Consider the following 22491-nt stretch of genomic DNA (forward strand, 5'->3'; position numbering starts at 1 on the left):
TAAGACATTTCGAGGGGCAGATGTGGACTCTGACCACAAGCTATTGGTTATGAACTGTAGATTAAAACTGAAGAAACTGCAGAAAGGTGGAAATTTAAGCAGATGGGACCTGGATAAATTGAAAGAACCAGAGGTTGTAGAGAGCTTCAGGGAGAGCATTAGGGAACGATTGACAAGAATGGGGGAAAGAAATACAGTAGAAGAAGAATGGGTAGCTTTGAGAGACAAAATAGTGAAGGTAGCAGAGGATCAAGTAGGTAAAAAGATGAGGGCTAATAGAAATTCTTGGGTAACAGAAGAGATATTGAATTTAATTGATGAAAGGAGAAAATATAAAAATGCAGTAAATGAAACAGGCAAAAAGAAATACAAACGTCTCAAAAATGAGATCGACAGGAAGTGCAAAATGGCTAAGCATGGATGACTAGAGAACAAATGTAAGGATATAGAGGCACATATCACTAGGGGTAAGATAGATACTGCCTACAGGAAAATTAAAGAGACCTTTGGAGAATAGAGATCCAGTTGTATGAATACCAAGAGCTTAGATGGAAAACCAGTTCTAAGGAAAGAAGGGAAAGCAGAAAGGTGGAAGGAGTATATAGAGGGTCTATACAAGGGCGATGTTCTTGAGGAGAATATTATAGAATTGGAAGAGAATGTAGATGAAATAGGAGATATGATACTGCGTGAAGAGTTTGACAGAGCACTAAAAAACCTAAGTCGAAACAAGGCCCCAGGAGTAGACAATATTCCATTAGAACTACTGACAGCCTTGGGAGAGCCAGGCCTAACAAAACTCTACCATCTAGTGAGCAAGATGTATGAGACAGGCAAAATGCCCTCAGACTTCAAGAAGAATATAATAATTCCAATCCCAAAGAAAGCAGGTGTTGACAGATGTGAAAACTACCGAACTATCAGTTTAATAAGCCATGGCTGCAAAATACTAACACGAATTCTTTACAGACAAATGAAAAAAACTGGTAGAAGCTGACCTCGGAGAAGGTCAGTTTGGATTCCACAGAAATGTTGGAACACGTGAGGCAATACTGAACCTACAACTTATCTTAGAAAATAGATTACGGAAAGGCAAACCTGCGTTTCTAGCATTTGTAGACTAAGAGAAAGCTTTTGACAATGTTGACTGGAATAATCTCTTTCAAATTCTGAAGGTGGCAGGGGTAAAATACAGGGAGCGAAAGGCTATTTACAATTTGTACAGAAACCAGATGGCAGTTATAAGAGTAGAGGGGCATGAAAGGGAAGCAGTGGTTGGGAAGGGAGTGAGACAGGGTTATAGCCTAACCCCGATGTTATTCAATCTGTATGTTGAGCAAGCAGTAAAGGGAACAAAAGAAAAATTCGCAGTTGGCATTAAAATCCATGGAGAAGAAATTAAAACCTTGAGGTTCGCCGATGACATTGTAATTCTGTGAGAGACAGCAAAGGACTTGGAAGAGCTGTTGAACGGAATGGACAGTGTCTTGAAGGAGGATGTAAGATGAACATCAACAAAAGCAAAACAAGGATAATGGAATGTAGTCAAATTAAGTCGGGTGATGCTGAGGGAATTAGATTAGGAAATGAGACACTTAAAGTAGTAAAGGAGTTTTGCTATTTGGGGAGCAAAATAACTGAAGATTGTGAAAGTAGAGAAGATATAAAATGTAGACTGGCAATGGCAAGGAAAGCGTTTCTGAAGAAGAGAAATTTGTTAACATCGAGTATAGATTTAAGTGTCAGGAAGTCATTTCTGAAAGTATTTGTATGGAGTGTAGCCATGTATGGAAGTGAAACATGGACGATAAATAGTTTGGACAAGAAGAGAATAGAAGCTTTCGAAATGTGGTGCTACAGAAGAATGCTGAAGATTAGATGGGTAGATCACATAACTAATGAGGAGGTATTGAATAGAATTGGGGAGAAGAGGAGTTTGTGGCACAACTTGACAAGAAGAAGGGACCGGTTGGTAGGACATGTTCTGAGGCATCAAGGGATCACCAATTTAGTATTGGAGGGCAGCGTGGAGGGTAAAAATTGTAGAGGGAGACCAAGAGATGAATACACTAAACAGATTCAGAAGGATGTAGGTTGCAGTAGGTATTGGGAGATGAAGAACCTTGCACAGGATAGCGTAGCATGGAGAGCTGCACCAAACCAGTCTCTGGACTGAAGACCACATCAACAACAACAACGAGTTATGGAATCATTTTCTGGAGAAAATCAACTTACAAGGTTTGTATTTTCAGAATACAGAAGTGTATTGACAGAATTTATTTGGTGTTACTTCTATAACATCATTAAATTACCAAATATTTCTTTCCTCAAAAACTAGAATGAATACAGCACTAGTGCCAAAAACACATACAAAGATTTCAAAAAGTTAACATCAGTACAGAAACAAGTCAAATGAATGCATACACATGTAGTTAACAAAGTGCCAGAGCACATTAAATGTCAGGTAGATAATGTGATAAAGTTTAAGACTGAATGAAAGGACCTCATGCTGGGCAACTCCTATTCCATTGAAGAGCATCTTAACATAAATTCTTAAAATTATTGTTTTAGTTTATTTCATAATTAAAATTGGCACTGTAATGTGACAGTCTTTAGTACTGTAGAGTCATGCCACTGTATTGCACTTTAAGTCAAATTAAAATACTGCACATCTTTGACATATTTTCTCATCATAAAGACTGCTCTCTGGAGGATCCAAGCAATATGACTAATGTAATATAATGTAACTGCATTGAAACATGGAAGATGAATTACTGTCATGTCTCAAACACAATGAAATCCAAATCTGAAAAATGATCATCAAAGAAATACAGCACTTAGCACTGAAAGCACATTTATTATGCACACTAGCATACAGGCAGAACAGAACAGCCTCCTGGACAGAGGGTGCTGCTATTTATACAAAAATTGCCAGTTCAAACTTGCATCTGGCCATCCTGATCTAGCTTTTCTGTGATTTCCCTAAATCACTTCAGGAAAATGCTGGGATGGTTCCTCTGAAATGGAATGGACAGTTTCCTTCCCTATCCCTCCCTAATCCAAGCTTGTGCTCCATCTCAAATGACCTTCTTTTCAACGGGGCTTTAAACACTACTCTCCTCTCCTCTCCTCCACTTTGTATCACTGGCCAGTGCTTGGCATTATAGTGCTCTCAGTCTATCACCCGAGCATCTAGAGTCCATATGCCTGCTGGCTGCCTTTCTTCCTCAGTTCCAGTGATTAGGTGTTTCATGCAGTCATTCTGAGTATTGTACAGTTTAAAAGGGAACAGTGCCCACTGTCATTTTGGCCATGTGACCATGGAGCAGAAAGAATTTTGTGAAGTCTGTAGTGTTTGGTTTTGCTATGTTGTATGGAAGTGTCATGAGAAGCAATATTGCATTCCAGTCTCTCTGTGTGATATCACTGTGCATCAAGAGTATATCTACAAGGTTCTTATTAAAGCATTCTGTGAGGCCATTCTGCTGTGAGTGTTAGACAGTTACCACCCTCTTTGTGATATCACAATATGAAATTATCTCCGCTACTAGCTATCACTGCCATTCCTTACAGTGGCTCACATAGTGTCTAATGAAACCGTACATACCTGGCCAGTGATACCTACAACTGATTTTGTACAGTGTGTTCATGAATCTCAGATGATCAAGTATTGGAGCATTTTGGTACTACTTCAGGACAACTGGTCATAGGTAAGCTGGGATGATGAACAATCATTTCTTCCCATTGTATCATAATTTCTCTTATACAATATTCTGTTTACTGATTGGAATTCATTTGTGGTCAGTTCTTCCTCCTTCAAAGCTTTGTGCTTTTCAGTAGAGCTGGCTCTTCCCTCTGTTCAGAAGTAAAGTCATTTAACACTGCAGTGACCAAGATTTCATCCACACTGCTGTGTTCCAACAAAGAAGTCCTTAAAAAGTAGTCAACGTCCTTGAGTTTGACTCTGTATTTGTATATCACTGTGACATTTCACTTCTGAACCCTCAGTGCCCCTGTAAACAGTGAAACTGACAAATCCTTCAAGCAAGCCAGCCAGCACTGAAAATTGTGGTCTGTCACAACTGTGAATGGTCATTGGTGATGGTGACCTATGACCTCTATCTGGCTAGCATGAGTGAATGAGTGGCTGAACTTGAATAACTTTCAAAGCCTCAGATCTATGAATGAGTTCCTCATGCTCCTGCATCTGCCACGAATTTTCATTCATTAATACATGAACCTGTTCTGTTAGAGCAGCAACAGACTCTATAGTAGTTAGCATGTGTTTCTCCCATTTGGTGTACTTTACCTCATACTGTAATCAATACCAGAAGCACAAATAAATAACTAATGCACTCAGTACTAAAAAAAAAACTTTATAAATTAGTTTTTCCAACACTTCTTGAGACATAATGCGTTGTGTCAGGAAGAGTAACAACCACTTATTGACTCTAGCGATAATGACATGGCCTATTCCAGGCTGGCACATGTCAGAATTGGTGAGAGGAATGATGAGGGAGAGGGAAGACTCACACTGGGGCATACAGTTAAACAGTGGTAGTATTAATATGTGTTTTCTCAGGCATCCTTATACAGCATTCCAGCCTGTCTAAGGGACACACTGTGTACATGCAGTTGTATGTTAATGGTGGAATGCAAGTGCCCCAATGTTGCCTGTGACATCTGTTGCTCTAGACTGCAACTGGCAGCTGCCAAAGTGCTGTGTGGGACACCAGAGGGCAAAGAATGAGCACAGTGCACACAGGTCCTTTGTAGTTTTACCAGCTGTTACCCACCCACATACTCATTGTCCCCATGTTTTGGGTTTGAGTGTGACAGCTGACATACACTCCTGGAAATGGAAAAAAGAACACATTGACACAGGTGTGTCAGACCCACCATACTTGCTCCGGACACTGCGAGAGGGCTGTACAAGCAATGATCACACGCACGGCACAGCGGACACACCAGGAACCGCGGTGTTGGCCGTCGAATGGCGCTAGCTGCGCAGCATTTGTGCACCGCCGCCGTCAGTGTCAGCCAGTTTGCCGTGGCATACGGAGCTCCATCGCAGTCTTTAACACTGGTAGCATGCCGCAACAGCGTGGACGTGAACCGTATGTGCAGTTGACGGACTTTGAGCGAGGGCGTATAGTGGGCATGCGGGAGGCCGGGTGGACGTACCGCTGAATTGCTCAACACGTGGGGCGTGAGGTCTCCACAGTACATCGATGTTGTCGCCAGTGGTCGGCGGAAGGTGCAGGTGCCTGTCGACCTGGGACCGGACTGCAGCGACGCATGGATGCACGCCAAGACCGTAGGATCATACGCAGTGCCGTAGGGGACCGCACTGCCACTTCCCAGCAAATTAGGGACACTGTTGCTCCTGGGGTATCGGCGAGGACCATTCGCAACCGTCTCCATGAAGCTGGGCTACGGTCCCGCACACCGTTAGGCCGTCTTCCGCTCACGCCCCAACATCGTGCAGCCCGCCTCCAGTGGTGTCGCGACAGGCGTGAATGGAGGGACGAATGGAGACGTGTCGTCTTCAGCGATGAAAATCGCTTCTGCCTTGGTGCCAATGATGGTCGTATGCGTGTTTGGCGCCGTGCAGGTGAGCGCCACAATCAGGACTGCATACGACCGAGGCACACAGGGCCAACACCCGGCATCATGGTGTGGGGAGCGATCTCCTACACTGGCCATACACCACTGGTGATCGTCGAGGGGACACTGAATAGTGCACGGTACATCCAAACCGTCATCGAACCCATCGTTCTACCATTCCTAGACCGGCAAGGGAACTTGCTGTTCGAACAGTACAATGCATGTCCGCATGTATCCCGTGCCACCCAACGTGCTCTAGAAGGTGTAAGTCAACTACCCTGGCCAGCAAGATCTCCGGATCTGTCCCCCATTGAGCATGTTTGGGACTGGATGAAGCGTCGTCTCACGCGGTCTGCACATCCAGCACGAACGCTGGTCCAACTGAGGCGCCAGGTGGAAATGGCATGGCAAGCCGTTCCACAGGACTACATCCAGCATCTCTACGATTGTCTCCATGGGAGAATAGCAGCCTGCATTGCTGCGAAAGGTGGATATACACTGTACTAGTGCCGACATTGTGCATGCTCTGTTGCCTGTGTCTATGTGCCTGTGGTTCTGTCAGTGTGATCATGTGATGTATCTGACCCCAGGAATGTGTCAATAAAGTTTCCCCTTCCTGGGACAATGAATTCACGGTGTTCTTATTTCAATTTCCAGGAGTGTAGATGGCCTGATGCCAAGCAGCAGTGCCTTGGTCATTCCCTATGGTAGACCAGGATGGTAGCCAATGAAATTTAGGTGGCTAGGAGGCCACAAAGGCACATCTGCCTGAGCCAGATTGTAGGCAGCCAAAGTCTCTCAGAGGATGGTGGCTGCCCAGACATCAGCTCCCCAAAGTGGTAAAGTTTCCCCAACTTCCACAGCAACCACACTACCAGTATGGTGTTCCTCATGCTGAACTAAATGAGATACTCAATGGACAGGTAGTGAGGTCTCTTCCACAAGCTACAATGGATTCATACACATGGGCATTAAAAGCAACACACCCGCGTCACAATCAGTGGTGGGGTAGGATATGTTTCTGGACAGATGTCAAAATCTAATGCTGCTAAGACTGGACTTCTGACTGATTTACAATGTTCTTGACAGGTTGCAAATTCACATGAAAAGAAATGTTAATAAAATAGAGATAGTGGGAAAGAAGTTTTGTGTTCCAGTACGTATTGATAATTGTGGGCAAAGAGATATTGAGATTCCATGTGGAAAAATACTTGCTAGTGGTCAGGATGCAGTGGAGAAAGGATTTCAGTGTAAAAAACAGTTTAAATGTAAGAGAAGCGACTGCAAGTAAGGAAAGTTTGGGCAGCTGCATGCTTGGTTATAAATCAATTATATGAGTAGTCAGCACATGTTTCTGAGTCAGACCAAAATCTTTTTTACCCAATATTAGAGAAATATGCTTGGTTATTCGAATAACAGCAGTATTTGCCAGCAACTGACCTTGTAAAAGATAAAATTACAAAGGGAGACACTGGACCAATTGCGAAAAAACACACAGACTCCAATTCAACCTAAAATCCATTGTTGAGGATACTGTACAAAAACAGTTGGCTCCAGGGATAATTCAACCATCTGCAAGTCCTTGGCCATTACCTACCATTGTGATACCCAAAAAGTCAATCAATGGAGGAAAAAACCTATTGTCTATATATCTATGTCTATGTCTATGTCTATTGTCTATGTGTTGTGGTTACCCCCAAATTATAGTTGTGCCACAAGACTAACCAAGAAACCACATTTGTGGTACCTGTCAGGGTTGTATGAGATTTTACACATTCCTTTTGGCCTTAGAAATGCTCCTGCTACTTTCCAAAGTTTCACTGACCTGTTGTTGAGATGACTGAAGCCTACCATGTGTTTAATGTATTTAAGCAATGTCAAATATTTTTGAGGACTATAGAGAAACATGTGAAGAAACTGTAGAAAGTATTATTTAGATGCACATTTAAGTTAAAAGATAGAGAAGTTTTCTTTTGCACAGTTTCTAGTTCAATACCCGGGACACATTATCAGTTCAGATGGATTGAAGCTGATGCATCAAGTCAAAAGGTTAGAGTGGTTCAGATAGATGATGTTATATTAGAAGAACTGAGAGAATCACAATAGAGAGATGCAGAATGTCAACAGTACACTTCCCATCCAGATTTCCTTCCAGAGGATGGAAGTCTGTACCACAAGATTCCCTTGTATAACAAAGTAGTAATTCCTACAAAGATGCAACTGTATATCATAGCTCAGTGTTATAACAGTTTGTAAGCAGGCCATAGTGAATGAAGAGCCACACATTCTAGAATGGCTTCACAATTTTGGCAGGAAGGCAGACAGACTGATGTTCCAAAATATGTATAAAACTCCTTGTCTTGTCTACATCTACATACATACTGCACAAGCCACCATATGGTGCTTGGTGGATGGTACCTGTACCACTACTAGGAATTTCCTTTCCTGTCCCAGTCACAAATAGAGGGAGGGAAAAATAACTGTCTATATTCCTCTTTATTAGCCTTAATTTCTTATATCTTATCTCTGTGGTCCTCATGTGTAATGTATGTTGGTGGCAGTATAATAGTTTGGCCAGTTCTCTAAACTTTCTCGTTAGTGTTCCTCAAAAAGAATGTCACCTTCCCTCCATGGATTCCCATTTAAATTCCCAAAACATCTCTGCAACACTTACCTGTTGTTCAGATGTACTGGTAACAAATTTAGCAGCATGCCTCTGTAGTGTTTCAATGTCTTCTTTTAATCTGTCCTAGTGCAGATCCTAAACACTCAAGCAGTACTCAAGAACAGATTGCACTAGCATTGTATATCCCATCTCCATTACTTTTTGAAAATTCTTGCAATAAACCAAAGTCGACCATTTGCCTTCTCTACCACACTCCTCACATCCTCGGTCCATTTCATATTGCTTTGCAACATTACATCAAGATATTTAAACAATGTGACTTGCCAAGCAAGATAATATTAATGCTGTATTCAAATATTAGGGGTTTAGTTTTGCTACTAATCAGCATTAACTTACATTTTTATACATTCGGAGCTGTTTGCCATTCATCACATCAAATAGAAATCTTGTCTAAATCATCTTGTATCATCCTACAGTCACTCATAATTGACACCATTCTGTACATCACAGTATCATCAGCAAACATCTATAGATTGCTGCCCACCCTGACTGCCAGATCATTTATGTGTATAGAAAATAACAGCGGTCCAATCACACTTCCCTGGGCCACTCCTGACGATACCCTTGTCTCTGATGAACACTCACAGCTGAGGACATCATACTGGTTCTATTACTTAAGTCTTTGAGCCACTCAAATATCTGGGAATCTATTCCATATGCTTGTGCATTCATCAACAGTCTGCAGTGGGGCAGCATGTCAAATGCTTTTCAGAAATCAAGATATGTGGAATTTTCCTGTTGTCCTTTATCCATAGTTTGTGAAAGCTAAATTGTGAAAGCTGGATCAGGAGGTAGCACACATAATTATTGGGCTAAGATCTGAAGACAAAAACATGACTAGCTAATGATGCTGAAAGTTCTGCAATCTTAGGTTACAACAAGAGGCAGATTAAACTCATGGTAGGTCTAGTGACAGGCTATAGGAACTCCAGGAAATACCTGCACATGATGGGTATAGAGAAAGAAGCTCCTAAGGACAGACTATGTGGTGTGGGGGATGAAACTGCACCTCATTTAATCTTCCAATGCGAAGCACTGGAGGCCAAAAGACACAAAATATTTGGGTCATTCATTCCTGAAGAGACTGTGTCTAACAAAGACTTAGTAAAGGGTCTTCTACTCGTCAAGGGTGCTGACTGGCTTTACTAGAATGACAGGGAGAGACACTGCACAATAAACATAGTTTCAGTGCAGGCAACAGAGCATTAAGACTGCAGTTTTTTGTCCTCCTAGTTAAATCCTATCAATCTGACATTCAAGAGACTGAGTACATACCATGATAGAAATGAGAAATATGGACAGCATATTTTACAATTAATTCTCTTGCTTTGTAAAAAATAAAAACCCTTTCACAAAGAATGTCAGCAGTATACGGCACCAACATTTTTTTATCCAGTTGCTGAATTTATGAAAACCAATTTATGTCAAATGGCACACAAATTTTACTCACAACACTATAATTTTGAATGTAATTTTAATTAACTTACCTAATATAACAATAATTAATTTACCATTTCTTATGCTGATACATATTCTGTCTGCTTTAGGTATATATATGTGAAGACTATTAAAATAAAAAGATATAAACTTTTCAACAAATAAATAAATCAATTTGGTGTACCTCTATATTCTTAATTAAATTCTCAAAATTAACATGTGCACCCATTCGGACAGCTGAGCACATTATAGCACCCACTCCCACGGCATGGGGAGGCACACTGGCCCTGGACTGAATCCACCTCGCAGATTAATGAAGGGGGCTGGTGTGCCGGCCATGACCCACTTTGGTAAATTTGGGCTGATTCCCAGTTTATGCCTCTGTTATATGTTGTGCAAATGCCTTGAAAAACAATGTCACATTTGACCATACAATATACACTAGATGCAGGCAGAACAGGTACACAGATTCCTACAGGGTAGGGAAGGGTGGGGGCGGGGGTGGGGGTGAAGCGGGGTGGGAGGGTGGGGGGCGAACACTACTATCACATGCTGGTTTCTGTGACTTCAGTGCTCTGGCCAAAAGCTCGTTAGGAATAGTCAACTGAGCAAGCTCAAGCAACGACTGTAGACCGTATGGCACATCCAGCTACTTCAGTGTCTGCTCCTTTCTACCTGAAACCTAGCTTTATACAATGTCACAGATTTCAGAAAATGCATTGCTTCTACTACTTTTTATTTGAACACCACAAATTGCAGAACCTGAAGTCAAAAAATCTGAACCTGGAGTCTGAGTGACCTGCCCCTTTTTCCCAAACCTGTCTCCTTTTCCTCCCTAAAGAAGGAACTTACAGTTCTGAATAGTTTAGTCCTCTTTTAAATGAGTCTATCAGTACTACTGGATGACCAGCCATTCTGTAATTTCTTTTACCTTTTTCTGCAATTTATGGTACCTACATTAATTTTGAACACTAATCTGTTACTCCTTTTCAGCGAAGATTTTATTACTATTGCAGTCTGAATTTTATATTCAGCATGCCTCTGTAGTGTGCCATTAGCAGTCTTTTTACTGCCCAGATAGCAAAACTTGTCTACTGTTTCTAGCATCTAATTTCCCAATTCCTCCAGCATCACCAAACCCCATTACTATGTACTACTTTTTTTGTCTTCATTTTACACCTTTTCAAGACAATACTTATTCTGTTCAACTAATCTTCCAAGTTCTTTGCTTTCTGTCAGGATAACACAGCACCTTCTTCCAACAGAGCTTTTAACTCTCCTTCCAACTTTTTTTCTTAATTTAACTTTATTACTTGCTCTATATATGCATTTAACAGCATAGGAAATAAGTTACAATCCTCTCTCTATTGTTGCCTCCTTTTCATGGCACTCAACTCATAAGTGCAAATCATAAGTGCAGCCTGGTTGCTGTAAAAAATGTAAATAAATGTTTACTCTCTGATCCTCTATAACTTCAGAATTCCAAGGACTATATCCCATTTAACTCATCAAACATTTTCTTTCTAAATCTGCAGATGCTATAAATGTTGGTGTGCCTTTCTTCTAAGATAAGATGTGACATTGCAGTTGCTTCATATGTTCTTGTTTTTCTTTGGAATCCAAATTGACATTCCCTCACATCAGATCCATCCATTGGTCTGAATCTTGTATAGATAATTCATGTTAATGTTTTGCAACCATGACTTATTAAACTTATGATTTGGCAATACTCACATTTGTCAGTACCCATCTCCTTGAACTCTGAGGGTATTTCATTTGTTTCACATATCCTGCATACCTGGTGCAAAATGTTGCCATGGTTGGTCTCCCAACAATCTTAGTAACTCTGAGAGAATGTTTATTCCATGTGTCTTGTTTCAACTTAAATTTTTCACACATTTATTGCATCACCAAACCCATGAACATCCACTCTCTTCTCCCTTTCCATAATAGTTTCCTTCATGTTTACTTTCCTTGCATAAAACTTCTATAAATTCCTTCCATATTTTAGTCTTCTCTTCTCTGTTTAGCACTGGCTTTCCATCAAAGTTCTTGATGTTCATACACTAGCTTCTCTTTTCTCCAAAGGTTTCTTTATTTGCTTATAAATGGCATTTGTCTAAAGTCTTAAATCCCTCTATAACTTTGCGTTTCTCCTCTAGTTGCTCCTGCTTTACCACACAGCACTCTGTCAAGCTCATTTCTTAAGTACCCATTTTCTGTGTTGGCTGCTTCAGTTGCTGCATTTTTACATTTTCTCATTCCATCAATAAACTTTAATATCTTGTCTGTTGCCCAAGGACTTCTTCTCCAGTATGCTTCCTTCTTTTTCCTGGCCTTATCTTATACCTTCATGGAGTCAGCATGTCAGTCTGGATTTGGCAATGTTAGTGGTAGAAGGTGACCAGATGCCCTCTTTCTGTCTTTTGTCCTCTCCCAATTCCTTCCCAGATGGAATTTGTGTACCCCCATCTGTCTGTGTCTAGCATTATTTGTGTACCTCATCTATCTGTGTCTAGCGTTATTCCACATGAAACTGAGAGAATGTGTTTGAAATGTTTGCAGAATGTGTAACTGAGGCTGGATGTAGGTATCAGCCCAGTATTCACCTAGATGAGTGCTGAAGGGTAGGGAGGGACTGGAACAAGATAGCTCCACAAGAAGTTTTAATTCTAGGGCTGGTACTGTCATGTTACATAGAGATGGACTGCTTCATCGTAGCTCCTTAATGCATTACATAGCAAATTTATTTTCTAAGACTTGTATTAATGAGAAATGACAGTCATATGACACATCTCTCTTAATGTTTGGTGAAGCCAAGAACATGGGGTAGCTAAGTATGAAACATGGTATTTCTCATAACTGATGCAGACTTATATAACGGATGCTGTTTCAGGACAGACTTCAGATTTACAAATGTACATTTAGTCAGTACTTTATTTAAATGTGAAACACAGAATGAGGTGACAAACATCATGGGATAGCGATATGTACATATACAAATGGCAGTAAAATCATGTACACAAGGTATAAAGGGTCAGTGCATTGGTGAGTCATTTGCACTCAGTTGATTTATGTGAAAAGGTTTCTGAGGTGATTATGGCCACGTGGTGGGAATTAACATTCTTTGATTTGGAATGATAATTGGAGCTAGAGACATGGGACATTCCAGTTCAGAAATTGTTAGGGAATTCAATATCACAAGAGCCACAGTGTCATGAGAGTGCTGAGAATACCAAATTTCAGGCATTACCTTTCACCACAGACATCACAGTGTCCCAAGGCCTACACTTACCGGTCAATAGCAGTGTCATTCGTGTAGAGTTGTCAGCGTTAACAGACAAGCAGCACTGCTTGAAATAATCACAAAAATCAATGTGGGACATACGACGAACTTACTCATTAGGACAATACTGCAAAATTTGGTGTTAATAGGCTATGGCAGCAGCTGAGCAATGTGAGTAGCTTTGCCAACAGCACAGCATAGCCTGCAACACCTCTCCTGGGCTTGTGACCATATCGGTTGGATCATAGATGACTGGAAAACTATGGCTTGGTCAGGTGAGTTCTAATTTCAGTTGATAAGAGCTGATAGTAGGGTTCGAGTGTGGTGCAGACCCCATGAAGCCATGGACCGAAGTTGTCAACCAGACACTGTGCAAGCTGGTGGTGTCTCCATAATGGTGTGGGCTGTGTTTACATGGAATGGACTGGGTCCTCTGGTCCAACGGAATAGATCATTGGCTGGAAATGGTTGCGTTTGGCTACTTGAAGATCATTTGCAGCCATTTGTGGACTTCATGCTCCCAAATCATGTCATGTCACCGGGCCACAACTTTTCACAATTGGTTTTAAGAACATTCTGGACAATTCGAGCAAATGATTTGGCCACCCACATCACCAAACACGAATCCCATTAACCATTCATGGGATATAATCGAGAGGTCAGTTCATCCACAAAATCCTGTACCAACAACACTTTCCCAGTTATGGATGCCTATAGAGGCAGCATAGCTCAATATTTCTGCAGGGGACTTCCAATGACTTGTTGAGTCCATGCCAGGCAAAAGGAGGTCCAAAACGATATTAGGAGGTATCCCATGACTTTTTTCACCTCACTGTAAAAACACAGGATGTTCATGAATACTATTTATTTTGCTTACCACCAAAGCATCAATGTCTGGTACCACTTTTCGGGCACTGCTAATCTGAAGACAAACTTTTAAGTTGAAGTCTGTCAGTGAGCTTCTCTGGGCAGAATTCATTCTCTTCATTGCAGAAAAAAGTTGCTCGCATAAATACACCGACGGAAAAAAATTACAAAACCAAAAGATAATTAACCCAGACTAATCAAATTTTGGGAGTACATTTGTTTGTGTAAAATATTTATGTGATTATCATGGCAAGTTCACTGGTTAACATAAGCATGAGAATAGCCACTGGAAATGTGAAATGCTGATACATTAATGACTGGCATAACCACCAAAATGTTGAATGCAAGCATGCAAACGTGCATGTATTGTGTTGGACAGGTGCCGGACATCAGTTTGTGCAATGGGGTTCCATGCTTGTTCCACTTGGCCACTCGATACACAAACGGTTAGTGCTGTTTGTGGATAACACTGGAGTTGTCATCTGATGATGTCCTATACGTGCTCAATTGGAGACAGGTCTGGTGATAGAGCAGGCCAAAGCAACCTGTCGACACTCTAAACAGCATGTTGGGTTACAATAGCAGTATGTGGGCATGCGTTATCCTGTTGGAAAACACCCCTGGAATGCTGTTCATGAATGGCAGCACAAGAGATCAAATCATCAGACTGAGATACAAATTTGCAGTCAGGGTGCATCAAACAACCATGAGAGTGCTCCTGCTGTCATACAAAGTTGCACACAAGACCGTAACTCCAGGTGTAGGTCCAGTGTACAGACAGGTTGGCTGCAGGTCCTCAACTGGTCTCCTCCTAACCAACACACGACCAGCACTGGCACCGAGACAGAAAGCACAACAGATCTCTAACTCCCCTAATATGAGCCCTTGCTTGACACCACTGGCAGTGATTTGGGGTCAGTGGAATACACACTACAGGGCTTCCAACTTGAAGTTGTCCTTGAAGTAACCAACCTGAAACAGTTTGATCTCTCACTGTGGTGCCAACTGTTGCTCAAACTGCTGCAGATGCAGTATGATGCGCCAGAGCCGTATGCCGAACACGACGCTCTTCCTTCTTGGTAGACACATGTGGCCTTATGGAGCCTGGTCTTCTTGCGACCCTACATTCTCGTGATCACCATAGGCAGCAACCACGTACAGTGGCCACATTACTGACAAGTCTTCCCTCTCAGTAGTGTCATGCGACTGTATAGAGTCTGGTCTTCTTGCGACCAAACATTCTTGTGACTACCACATCTCATACAATGCCTCCTTGGTATTGTGATTTTTTTTCCCCATCAGTGTATGTGGATCTAGACATCAACACAATTGTAGTTGCAGACTTGTAACATCATACGAATTTACGCAAAGGAAAATTCTTATAAAAGTCTGAGAGACTAATTTTGTTAGGGTGCTTATCACCCAACTGCCTGTCACACTGTAGAACTGTAAATTCTATTTGCAATCCAGTTTTCATATTGTTAACATCAACTGAAAAGGGAAGTGAAAAAGACATTGAACTTTTCAAAATCCTAAAAGGGAATCTTATATTTGTGGAGATGACCAAGTATATTTTGATACTATTCGAAAGTCTGCTCTCCTAGCACTGTTAAAGACAACTCAGAGAAATATGCAGTGATCCCATTTCCTAGCTGTCTATTCCAGTAAGTGTTTCATCTTAAAGCTCTGAGTGCAGTCATCCATCTCAGAAATTAACACGTTTTTATCATGCAATGCTCAGTTCAAAACATTCATATAGTGCATAATGTCTCAGACGAATGTAAAATCTGCACATGACTGCAAATGAAATTGTTGTACGACTCACCACACTGATCACTTCTGTCATGTTCACATTCTTAGTACATACATTCTCTTGGTGGAGAATGCAAAGAAAGCAAAAATATGATGTGGAATGGGTAACAATTTTAGCATCTCTCGTAAAGGTGCCACAAAACTAATGTTTCAGCTAATCATTGCCACTATGCTTCGTGTAAGCACAAAAGTGAAATTTTTCCATTCCAGGCACATGTTGTCAACACACAGTTGAAGACAGGCAAGAATATCTGCCCATTGTAGTGTCTTGCACTGGTACCAAGTACAGTGGATCTTCTGTGACGAGAAGATAACCATCCGCTCTGGCAATTTAAATTCCCAATTGAGCAGTGTCAGAAATGTCAGTGCAATCATCCAACACCAGAAGAAATGCAACAAAAGTTTTTGCAAGGACCACAGACTTATCTGAGACATTATCAGTGAAACTGCAGTGCTTTGTTAATCTGAAAAGTAATGTGGTAACTTGCTTGCATTGATTATTTGTTTGTCGACTGTTCCTCCCAAAAACAACAACATATTTTCATAGTGAAAATGTTGGAGAAAATTATTCAGATGTTTATTTCTCTGCTCCCAAAAGATGAATACTTACTTCAAATACATCACTTTTTACACCTCTGCTTGTCACTCTTCACCTTCCAAATGCCCATAATCCATTGCATGGAAGATTCTGTAATGCTGCTGTAAACTGAATTTTTTCATTTTGTTCAGTGCTTTGAAGCACACTGTTAGATACCATAAATATAATAGTCCTGCACTGGTGTATTGTAAATTGATACTGCTGCGTCTGAACTTCACTTTCAAGTTCACAACTCAGCCATCATGCTACTTTTAATTCATTTAAAAAGAGCTACTTTCCACTTCAAACATAGTGCTGTAAATATATATGCTAGTGTCTAAGGCTATGCTGAACCTGTAGTGATTCCTCTGAAGGCATTGCACGTTGCACACTTCCCCTGAACTATGGAATGACATCTGACTGCCCCATTCTGCTCTTGCTCAACTAGCCACATCCTGAACACTCTTGCTACAGAGGATAGCCCAATTGAAATCAATCAGAGGTTGAAAGGAGGGCCAAAGTTCATGCATGGAATTAATTACCATTTAGGGGGAGGGGGGAAGACAGAAGGGAAGAGGGGGATGTTTAGGCCAGAGTCCAGACACATCACAAAATTTTAAAACCTTTGTCACACTCGTCTCATCATCAGCTAAAATAGAGGGCAGATTCCCATCAGCGTTTAAATGCACTCTGTTAAAATATGGCGGATGGAGATGTGAACGCAATCCATGTGAGGGTCACTTCACCCCGCCTGAGCAACTGCCAGAAGGAATGCTACGGCGGGGTTGTTGATTTCACCAACCGCAGCTTGTTCCTGCCAGCCATTCCTCATCCCACAATTGCATGCACTTACTGTGTAGTGCAGAAACAAGACTGCTGCATGGGAATAGGACACTGTGCCACATCCTGTCCTCCATAGTCCTCCTTGGCAGCCCAATTGGCCTGTTCATTTCCCCACAACCCTACATCACTTGGCACACAGCAGAATGACACCTGCTTACCCCATTGTTGGAGCAAGTACAGTTGGTTACGTTTCAGTCGGACCAACTCCTCAGCTGGGTACAGGTTCTGTAACGATTGTAGGGCACTAAGGGAATTGGAGCAGATGAGAAACTGTTTGCCCTGAATACGATGCATCTGCTCCAGGGCCTTGGGGATCACATGAAGCTCCACTGCAAAAATGGTATACTCTTCAGGAATGTGAATCCTTGTGACATGCCCAGGGAACACTACAGAGTAGCCAAGAGATTCCCTTGTATGGAGCCATCAGTGTAAACTACTGTGAAACTGTGATGCATAGCCAAAATGATAAAAAACGGAGATTGGAATGTAAAAGGCATACTATCTTTCTTAAGATTAGTCAAGTCTAAAAAGAGGCTAGGTCTCTGGAGGAGCCAAAGTGGAAATTTGCTCCAACCTTGACATAAAACATTAAGACCAGCCACATTCATCTCTAAAAATCCTATATGTGAATCCTATAGGGCTTTATTGCTCATTGCTGGTTATGAAACAGCCGTGCCAGTGCAAGCTGAGTAACAGTATGGTATGTAGATGTGTATGGTGTCGACAAGAGGGGAGGAGAGAGGGGGGAGGGAGGGGGAGGGGGAGAGGAGGCGGGGGAGGGAGGGGGAGAGGAGGCGGGGGAGGGAGGGGGAGAGGAGGCGGGGGAGGGAGGGGGAGAGGGAGGGGATGAGGAGGTGGGGGAGGGAGGGGAAAATGGGAGAGGGGAAGAGGAAAGGGAAGAGGGAGAGGTAGAGGGGGGAGGTAGAGGGGGAGGGAGAGGGGGGAATGAGAGAGGGTGAGGGAGGGAGGAGAGAGGGTGAGGGAGGGAGGAGAGATGGGGAGAAAGGGGGAGGGAGGGAGGAGAGATGGGGAGAAAGGGGGAGGGAGAGAGGGAGGAAGGAGATATGGGGAGAGATGGGGAGAAAGGGGGGAGGGAGAGAGGGAGGAAGGAGATATGGGGAGAGAGGGAGGAAGGAGATATGGGGAGAGAGGGGGAGGGAGAGAGGGGGAGGGAGGGAGGGAGGGAGGGAGGGAGGAAGGAGAGATGGGGGAGGGAGAGTGGGGAGGGAGAGAGGGGGAGGGAGAGAGAAGGGGAGGGAGAGAGAAGGGAGGAGAGATGGGATAGTAGTTCTCTCTCCAGCATATCCTGTGGTCTTGTGATTCCCCAGGGCTAAACTTCCGCCAACCTGCTCCCACTGCATCACCTTCCCTTGTCCCTTCTCTCTTCTGTTCATATCACAATTTCAGCACTGAGATCTCATACTGTTTTCTTGCACTACTTCTAACCCTCCCTTCCCTCCCCCACCCCATGTGGTCTCTCTCTCTCTCTCTTTCTCTCTCCCCCCCTCTTCAACACCTCTCCCTTCTCTCCCCCCTCGATTTCTCCCTCATCATCTTCACCTTTCTCTCCTTCCCCCCTTCATCTTCCTACATCTCTTTTTGTTGTACCATCCATACTATTTTCATCTCGTTGTACAGCCATGAAGTCACCAGTCCAAAGAAATGCCCGTTTCCTGCTACCCTCTCCTTGCTTCCTTCCCTAACCCCTTCCCCAACCCCATCAGCTCAGGCAATTGCTTTCAATAATCAAGTATCAATATTTAGTCTTAGCATGGCCACGGGAGTGTGCATTTGCGTGTCTGTGTGTGTGAATGTGTGTACTATTGCTGGGAAAAAGAGCTAGCACTCAAAAGCTAATGTGAATGCTGTTTTCTGTTGCTGTACTGTACTCATCAATCTGCTATATGAGGTGTAATCAAAAACCATGGCGAATAATTTTATTAGGAACAAACTAATAAGCTTACATGGAATTTGATTTAATGTCCTTTAATGTACTGTCCCTAGCTGGGAATGCACTTATCCCAAGATTGAATCCATGATTGTAAGCCTTTTTGAAAGTGCTCTGTCTTGGACCTCTCAATATCAGGAATGATGTTCAACCATTTTTGTTTATGTATGGTTTTAACTTTTGGTAAGAGCCAGAAGTCTCATGGTGCTAAATCTGATGAGTAAGACAGATGTGAATACAGAGGAATTCGTTTTCTGTCCAAAAACTCATGAATCAAAAAGTGAAGTGCATCACAGAACATTGTCCTGATGCAGAAGCAAGCCACTGACCCATTTTTCTGATCTATTTCTTTGTACACTGTTTTAAAAACGTTGCAGTATGCCTTCGTAAAATTCATTGTTTATAGTTGTTCCCTTCGGAACAAACTCTGATCGCACTACTCCCTTAATATCAAACAAAGCAATAAGTGTGACTCTGATATTCGATTTTGACTGATGTGCCTTTTTAGGGTGCAGAGATTTACATTGGGAACTCTGAATTTTTGTCTCTGGGTCATACAGATCGAAGCAAATTCCATCTTCAGTTACAAATTTGACACGAAGTCCAAATCTTAACGAAGATGATCCTTGAACTCTGTGTAAAATGACACACAATTTTCCTTGTGTTCATTATTCAAAAGTCTGGGAACAATTTTGAACCCACTTGTTTCATTTGCAAATTATCACTTAAAATGTTTTGGACAGAACTGTACAAGATGCTAAGTTCTTTGGTAAGTGCTCAAAAAGTTGTTCGCCTGTTTGAACCAACAATTTTTGCCACTTTTTGCACATTTTCTTCTGTTTTTGAGGTCAATGTATGTGCTGAATGTCGCTCATCTTCTGCTGTCCCATTTCGCTTATAAATCACTCATACAACTTGTAAACAGTCTTCAGAGATACAGTGTTATCAACATACAGGAATTTCAATATTTCACAAGTTTCATTGGCACTTTTTTGCAACTTGAAATAGAACTTAATGTTGATGCATCATTCAAAATCCATGATGTATGATAGAGACAGTAAAAACAACCTAACTCTAGCATCTCTGGATGCTGATCGAAAAGTCAGAGCGTGTTCCAACTTGATGTTGTCTTTTTCGACAGCTCAGGCAATAGGACAAATTACATCAAATGGTTGTATTGTAAGCAGATGCTACTAAAAAAAAAAAATCATTCACAATCTTGTTTAATCACATCTCATAGGTGTGTAGTTACAACCATTATTATTATTATTATTATTATTATTATTACCACTACTACTACTACTACTACTACTACTACTACTACTGATGACAATGATCAAGAATAATTAAAGCAGCAGCTGCTCAAATTCCCAAAATGAATCCAGTTATTGATAATGATTTATAATAAAGTAGGGCAGGGGAAGTTTCAGCCATTATATTTCCTGAGGACTATGAAACCAGTCTTTGGGATGAAAGACGACGATGACCACCACCACCACCACCACCACCACCACCACCACCACAGATGTTTCCACAAATTGTGAAATGAAAACGTATGCAGTCAGTTTTTCATTCAAACGACCTCTAGTGTGATGTAATCCAATATGGTATCAATAGTGAGAACTATAGATGGTTAAGACTAATTATGAATGCTTGTGAGAGTTGCCTGTTTGAGCACGTCAATGTTCAGGCTGTAGCCACACACGAATATGACAGGGAACCATCACTTTTCACTCAAATTGTTATGTAGAGCCATGTCTCTCACAGAAAAAGGGAAGCTGATGTCCACTTCTTTGGGCAGCTACACTTCCTACTTTTCTCATTTTTCAGTCAATCAAGTGCAGTGCTGCAACTCAGTCTTTGGGCAGAAAACTATTAGTCCTTGACAAATGTTAGGAGTAGTAGTATGGAAGTGCTGTAGAGCACTGTGTTAACAACCACAGGTCAGCAGCTGCAGTGTGGCGACAGGTGGGTCACGATAACAAACATGTCAGTGGATTGCGAAGCGAGGACAGCCGACCTCAGCAGTATACAGTACTGGACAGCAGTAGCTGTGCAGCAAGTGGGGCGATGTCACTCCACGAGGATGAGTCTCTTGTTATGCCAATGTGACTAGGCACATGGTTTTAGTTGGTTGGTTGGTTTAAAGGCAGGAGAAGGGACCAGACTACGAGGTCATCGATCCCTCGTAGTTTTAGTGAAGCAAATGGGCATCAGAGGCACATAAATAAGTATGGATTTTGAGGCAGGCATCATTTTTTGCTGGAAGCCAGCAGCACCGCCACGTCAGAGAGAGAACTGGGCACTGCTGGCAGCAGCCACGGGTTCCAGATTGGGCTGCACCTGCTGCCAGCTTAGTGCTGGCCTTTCACGGGACTTGGTGCCACAACCCTGCCAACCTGCAGCCACTCACATTGAGTTCCTAATGGGACTTGATGCTGTAGTGCCAGCCGCCGTTCAACTCCAGTCTGAGGGCAGCAGGTTAAGTCCCATGCACAGCAGACACCACATGCTGCCATTGTGGCTGCGTGTGGGCCCGAGGGACCAATCCCCAAGCAGAACACCGTCCCAGCGCAACACGTAGTGCCGCTGACATCAACAGCCGTGGTCTCCAAAGGCTGCCGGTCTCAACAATGCAGGGCACCAGCTGAGGAGCTATGGGTGAAAGCTGCCGCCCATTCACCAGCACCAGCCAGGGACAATGGGGGAGGCATGCCTGCCTCACTACATCATATATTGAAATCAATGAAAGTTCTAACTATTCACAATGTTTGCCCTTGGCCCCATGGTCTGTCACCACCACTCACTCTTCCCCCAGCTTGCCTGTAAATTAGCTTTATTATTCTATCTTCACAGACATTTTACTGCAGTTAGTACACCTTTTTACTATTTGTGTGTGTTAGATTTCATATTAAATGTAATGTAAAACATGAAGAACGCCTAGTAACATGAAAGAGTGCCTTTTGACCTTAATCTTACTAGCGTAAAGAAATAAACTGGCTGGAAAAAATTAAGTCTTGAAGTTTGTAATGTATCTTACACTTTTAAATGTTAGATATGAAAAAATGTTGCAGGAAGAAAGACATAATCTTTACCATTTTGAATCAAGAGGCATACACAACAAAAAGGAGAGAAACACAATATACAAAATGGGCTCAGCTACAGAGAAGATTTCTACAGATACTGAAGAGCAATGGGAGAGAAGGCAGTTTGCTTCTGGATAGCAGTCTTTATAAAATACATTTTAGAGCCACTACATGGTGAATGAAGTTGTAGCACATGCAAAATGGGTATAACATAAAAATACTATGATAATATGACAGAAATATAATACAGGGAAGTGAAGGAAAGAAAGATAGACATGGAAAATTATGGAAAGAACTAACTATGACTAAATATAGTGATTTAAAGGAAGAGTATGCATTAGA

Source organism: Schistocerca cancellata, chromosome 4, assembly GCF_023864275.1.
Source record: "Schistocerca cancellata isolate TAMUIC-IGC-003103 chromosome 4, iqSchCanc2.1, whole genome shotgun sequence".
NCBI classification, from domain to species: Eukaryota; Metazoa; Arthropoda; class Insecta; order Orthoptera; family Acrididae; genus Schistocerca; species Schistocerca cancellata.